Source organism: Helianthus annuus, chromosome 14 (assembly GCF_002127325.2).
Source record: "Helianthus annuus cultivar XRQ/B chromosome 14, HanXRQr2.0-SUNRISE, whole genome shotgun sequence".
In the NCBI taxonomy this organism is placed as follows: Eukaryota; Viridiplantae; Streptophyta; class Magnoliopsida; order Asterales; family Asteraceae; genus Helianthus; species Helianthus annuus.
In genome coordinates, this window is record NC_035446.2 from 100,985,500 (window position 1) to 100,991,860 (window position 6,361).

Consider the following 6,361-nt stretch of genomic DNA (forward strand, 5'->3'; position numbering starts at 1 on the left):
CTCTGGGCAGTAGCTTCAGCCTCAACAGTGGTTGTATTGTTTGCGAACAATTGGGGATACTTTTGTTTCAACTGTTCTTCGCGTTCCCAGGTGAACTCTGGGCCACGACGGGAGTTCCACCGAACTCGAACAAGAGGTATTCTGGTGTGTTTGAGGACCTTAACATCCTGGTCCGTGATTTCGACTGGTTACTCGACGAATCGCAACTGTTCGTCGATAGTGAGCTCCTTCAAATGAACTATGAGGGTCTCATCTGACAGACACTTCTTCAGATTTGACACGTGAAAAACATTGTGAACTCCACCGAGTTCTGTTGGCAGGTTCAGTTTGCAGGCCACTTTGCCTATTCTTTCTATGATTTCGAATGGTCCGACATACCGCGGATTGAGCTTGCCTCGTTTGCCAAAACGAACTACACCTTTCCAAGGTAAGAATTTGAGTAGCACTCGGTCCCCAACCTGGAACTCGAGTGGTTTCCTGCGCTTATCAGCGTAGCTTTTCTGACGGTCACGAGCCGCCGCCATTCGTTGCCGTATCTGAGCAATTCTTTCCGTTGCGTCTACCACAAGTTCTGGACCAGTAATCTGACTATCACCCACCTCTGCCCAACAAAGAGGTGATCGACATTTACGCCCGTACAATGCCTCAAATGGAGCGGCTTGAATGCTGGTGTGGTAACTGTTGTAATACGAAAACTCCACTAACGGGAGATGTTTTTCCCAGCCGTTGCCGAAGTCGATAACACATGCCCGAAGCATGTCTTCTAGAGTCTGGATAGTGCGCTTAGACTGCCCATCCGTCTAAGGGTGATAAGCTGTGCTCATGTCTAATCGAGAGCCAAAAGATTTGTGCATCGCTTGCCACAGTTCTGAAGTAAATCGTGCATCACGATTCGAAATAATGGAAGTTGGCACCCCGTGCCTCGAAACCACTTCCTTTAAGTAAATGTCTGCTAAAGTAGAGAACTTGTCTGTTTCCTTGATAGCCAAGAAGTGTGCAGACTTAGTGAGTCGATCCACGATCACCCAAATAGTATCGTTCCCACGTTGAGATCTAGGCAGGCCAGTAACAAAATCCATGGAAATTTCCTCCCATTTCCATTGTGGTATCTTCGGTTGCTGAAGTAGGCCTGATGGTTTCTGGTATTCCGTCTTGACTCTCGCACAGGTCAAACACTTGCTAACGTAAGTTGCTATGTGGGCTTTCATGCTAGGCCACCAATACGTAGTTCTGAGATCGTGGTACATCTTATCCGAACCTGGATGTACCGAGTAGCGAGACTTATGTGCTTCATCCATTACAAGCTCGCGTAAGTTGCCATAAAGTGGGACCCAGATGCGTCCTGTTACGTAGTAGGCGCCGTCTTCCTTTTGTTCTAATCATTGCCTTGAGCCGCGTAGGGCTTTAGCCCTGACGTTTTCTGGTTTCAATGCTTCTACCTGAGCATCTCGTATCTGTGCAGGAAGACTAGACTGGATGATAAGTTGTAATGCTCGTACGCGTCTAGGCGTAGTGTCTTTTCGACTTAGGGCGTCAGCCACAACATTGGCTTTGCCTGGATGGTACTTGATGGCACATTCATAATCGTTCAAAAGTTCGACCCATCGTCGTTGACGCATGTTCAATTCCTTCTGCTTGAAGATATGCTCGAGACTCCTGTGATCGGTGTAGATGGTGCACTTGGTACCGTACAGGTAATGTCTCCATATCTTAAGCGCAAAAACAACAACTCCCAGCTCTAAATCGTGCGTAGTATAGTTCCGTTCCTGAACCTTAAGTTGACGTGACGCATAAGCAATGACCTTGTCATGTTGCATTAACACACATCCAAGACCTTGAATGGATGTGTCACGGCCCCCGACCTGGTTTGACCCGTTTCAGGACCCGCGGAACAGAAAGTCTGCGGTAATCTATTTATTGTGAGTTTAGCAGCGGAAAATTTATTTCACAGGATCGGCTAAGTTAAAACTTTTCCCGATTATTTTTATTTCACAATTCGGGATAAAACCCCGGGTAATTTACAATAACAAGTTTTTAGTAATAAAACACATTTCTTTATTTTATATCGAGCCACTATCTTAAGCTTGAAATGCTTCCCCTGCATTTTTACTGAATTACAGCAGATCACCTGAAACATGTTTGAAAAAGATTTTGTCAGCGGGGAAATACTGAGTGAATTATTCTAGTTAATGAAAATGACACATTTTATGATTATTCACAGTGTTAAGATCTTTTACGCATGTTTCTGATATCAACCAATTACCCACAGTATTTGTCACTCGACCGAATCTATGACAGTGGTCATATCACCATTGGCTGCCCCAATGAATGACGTAAATCAATTAAATTAGGTACGCCCACCTAAAATGATTTAAACTATAATATTGTGCACAATACCCCACATACTGGCTGCAATTTGGTGATTACATCAACTTAATCACTGGTATTATAATCCCGGAAAATGAATTTGGAGTATTGTAAATTAATCACAAACTGTGATAAAAGAATTTATAAAAAGAGAATAACTCACATTGCAGATTTAGTATTGATAGAATTAGATTTAATCCCTGTTAACCTAATTTCACAATAAAGCACACAAAACAGGATTAGTGATCAATACAACGATTACGATAATTCCCCGAGATCAATTTTGACAATGAATGTCCAAGTGCAATACTTCGGCTCATTCATCAAAATGACAAACGATAAAGTATAGTACTTCAACTCGTATATCGAATTATCGACAACGACAAAGTACAATGCTTCGGCTCATTATCGAATTATCGACAACGATAAAGCATAGCCCAATGTGGGCGGCACTTAGGCATTCTTTGGGTATATTGATCCCGGAAACTGAATCGTAATAGCGATCGAGTAATTACCCTGTTCCGCGGCAGCACCTCGATAATAGTGTGTGTTTAATAGTAATTTACGTCTAACTTAGTGTGTGTTATGAGTTTTTGCGTCGAATTAACGTCTGAAATCAAGTCCCGAACCCCTCTATTTATACTGAAAATGGGACCCACCCGCGTGTCGCGACAGGTTTGCCCGTGCCTGTCGCGTGTCGCGGGGCACACCCCTATGGCCTAGGGTAGCCTTGTTGTGGGTATAGGCCTGCTGAGTCGTCGTTCAACGAATTCCTATTTCAGACAACGAATTTCGAAGATAATTATGATTTAGGGTTTAGCCCCCCTGAATTTTAGGGGTCCTGATCCTGATTCCGATTGTTACGAAAATTTTAGGGTTAGTGCAGAATTACTTGGGAATCTCAATTAGGGTTTTCTTATAGCCTAATTATCATTTTAAATTATTAATTTTAGTGAGAGTTGTTACATCCTCCCCACCTTAAGAAAAATCTCGTCCTCGAGATTTACTGGAATAAATGAGGATATTTGCGCTTCATTTCTGACTCCAGTTCCCACGTATATTCTGGTCCTCTTTTGGAATTCCATTTGACTTTTACCAGTACTAGTCGTTTGTGTTTGAGAAACTTGATTTTCCTATCTTCTATCTGTAGAGGTTTTTCTATGAATTTCAGCTTTTCATTCACTTCTATGTCTTGAAGAGGTACTACCAGAGATTCATCTGATAAACATTTCTTGAGGTTGGATACATGAAATACATCATGTACTTCAGCAAGTTCTTCTGGTAGTTGTAATCGATAAGCAACTGGTCCGATTCGTTGAATCACTGGGAATGGCCCAACATATCGGGGACTCAGTTTCCCTTTCTTACCGAATCTGACTATTCCTTTCCAAGGAGATACTTTCAATAACACTTTGTCTCCTACTTGAAATTCGAGAGGTTTGCGTCGATTGTCTGCATAGCTCTTCTGACGATCTCTAGCTGTTTTCAATCTTTCTTTGATTTGAGTGATCTTGTCTGTAGTTTCTTGTACAATGTCTGGACCTGATAATTGACTTTCTCCGATTTCTGCCCAACATACTGGAGTTCTGCACTTACGTCCGTATAGTGCTTCAAATGGAGCGGTTTCAATGCTTGAATGATAACTATTGTTATAGGAGAATTCAATTAATGGTAAATGGTTATCCCAATTACCTCCAAAGTCAATTACACATGCTCTGAGCATGTCTTCCAGAGTTTGAATTGTCCTTTCACTTTGTCCGTCGGTCTGTGGATGATATGCAGTACTGAGATTAAGTCGAATTCCCATGGATTCTTGGAAACTTGTCCAAAATCGGGAAGTGAAACGACTATCTCTATCCGATACAATGGAGAGCGGGACTCCATGTAAGGATACTATTTCATCCACATATAGCTTGGCTAATCTTTCCATGCTAAAGGTTTCCTTGATTGGTAGAAAATGAGCTGATTTGGTTAATCGGTCCACGATTACCCAAATAGCATCATTACCTTTTCTGGTTTTGGGTAACTTAGTAACAAAGTCCATTGTTATAAGTTCCCATTTCCATATAGGCATTTCTAATTGTTGCAGTAAGCCTGAGGGTTTCTGGTGTTCGGCTTTAACTTGTGAACAAGTTAAACACTTAGATACATATTCAGCTATGTCCTTTTTCATTCCGATCCACCAGAAATTCTTCTTTAAATCTTGGTACATTTTGTTATTTCCTGGGTGCACAGTATACCTAGATTTATGAGCTTCTTCTAAGATTTTTGATCTTAAATTTCCTCGTTTAGGTACCCAAATTCTGCTTTTGTGGAATTTCCAAATTCCATCATTTCCTTGTTCTAATTCTTTTAGGTAACCTTTCATTCCTTCGGCATCGTCCTTGATTGCTGTTTTCTGAATTTCTTTCACTTGTTCTCTTAAATCTACTTGTAGATTTATTCTAAGAGTACGGACTCGCTTTTGTTTTTCATTATACTTACGACTTAAGGCATCTGCTACTACGTTAGCTTTTCCTTCGTGATATTGAATATCACAGTCGTAATCACTCAAAACTTCCATCCATCTTCTTTGCCTCATGTTTAACTCTTTTTGCCCGAATATATACCTTAAACTCTTATGATCTGTATAAACAGTAAACTTACTTCCATACAGATAATGTCTCCAAATCTTAAGGGCAAAAACTATAGCTCCTAATTCTAAATCATGAGTCGTATAGTTTTCTTCGTGCTTTTTCAATTGTCTTGAAGCATATGCGATTACCTTTTTGCGTTGCATCAATACACATCCGTATCCTAATTTTGAAGCATCACAATATACTTCAAAATCTTCTGTTCCTTCTGGTAAGGCTAAGATTGGTGCATTGGTTAATTTCTGCTTTAAGATTCTAAAGGCTTCTTCTTGCTTTGGACCCCACTCAAACTTAGTGGCTTTACAGGTTGGCTTAGTTAATGGTACAGCTATTTTGGAAAAATCCTTAATAAACCGTCTATAATAACCGGCTAAACCTATAAAACTTCTAATTTCCATCGCAGTTTGTGGAACCTTCCAGTTGATAATTGCTTCGATCTTAGCAGGATCTACATGAATACCTTCGTGATTCACCATGTGGCCTAAGAATTGCACTTCTTGTAACCAAAATTCACACTTTGAGAATTTAGCATACAACTTTTCTTTTCTTAACAAAGTTAAGAGTGCATGCAAATGTTGACAATGCTCGGCTTGACTTTTGGAGTAAATAAGTATATCGTCAATAAACACGATTACAAATTTATCCAAATAGGGTTTACAGATTCTGTTCATCATGTCCATGAATGCAGCTGGGGCATTGGTTAACCCAAAGGGCATGACTGTAAACTCATAGTGACCATACCTAGTTCTGAAAGCAGTTTTAGGTATGTCTTCCTCTTGTACTTTCAATTGATGGTATCCGGACCTTAACTCTATCTTAGAGAAATACCTAGCTCCTTGCAATTGATCGAAAAGATCATCAATCCTAGGTAATGGGTATCGATTCTTAATTGTGACTTTATTCAATTCTCTATAATCAATACACATTCTCATTGATCCATCTTTCTTTTTTACAAACAACACTGGTGCACCCCAAGGGGATGAACTAGGTTGTATAAATCCTTTGCTTAGTAATTCATCTAATTGCTTTTTCAATTCTAACATTTCGGTAGGAGCTAATCGATAAGGTGCTTTGGCTATTGGTGTAGTTCCTGGAATTAGATGAATTCTAAATTCTACCTCTCTATCAGGTGGTAACCCAGGTAATTCTTCGGGAAAGACATCTGGGTATTCTGAAACTACAGGAATTTCCTTGAGTTCCTTGTCCTTAGTACAGATGATTACAGAAATCATATATACTATTCCTTGGTTTCGTTCATAACTAGCAACTTTCATTACTGATATGAACTTCAATGGTTTCCGAGGTTTATCTCCTAAAATCTTAATTATCTCTCCTGTAGGTGTTTGAATTTCTATAGAATT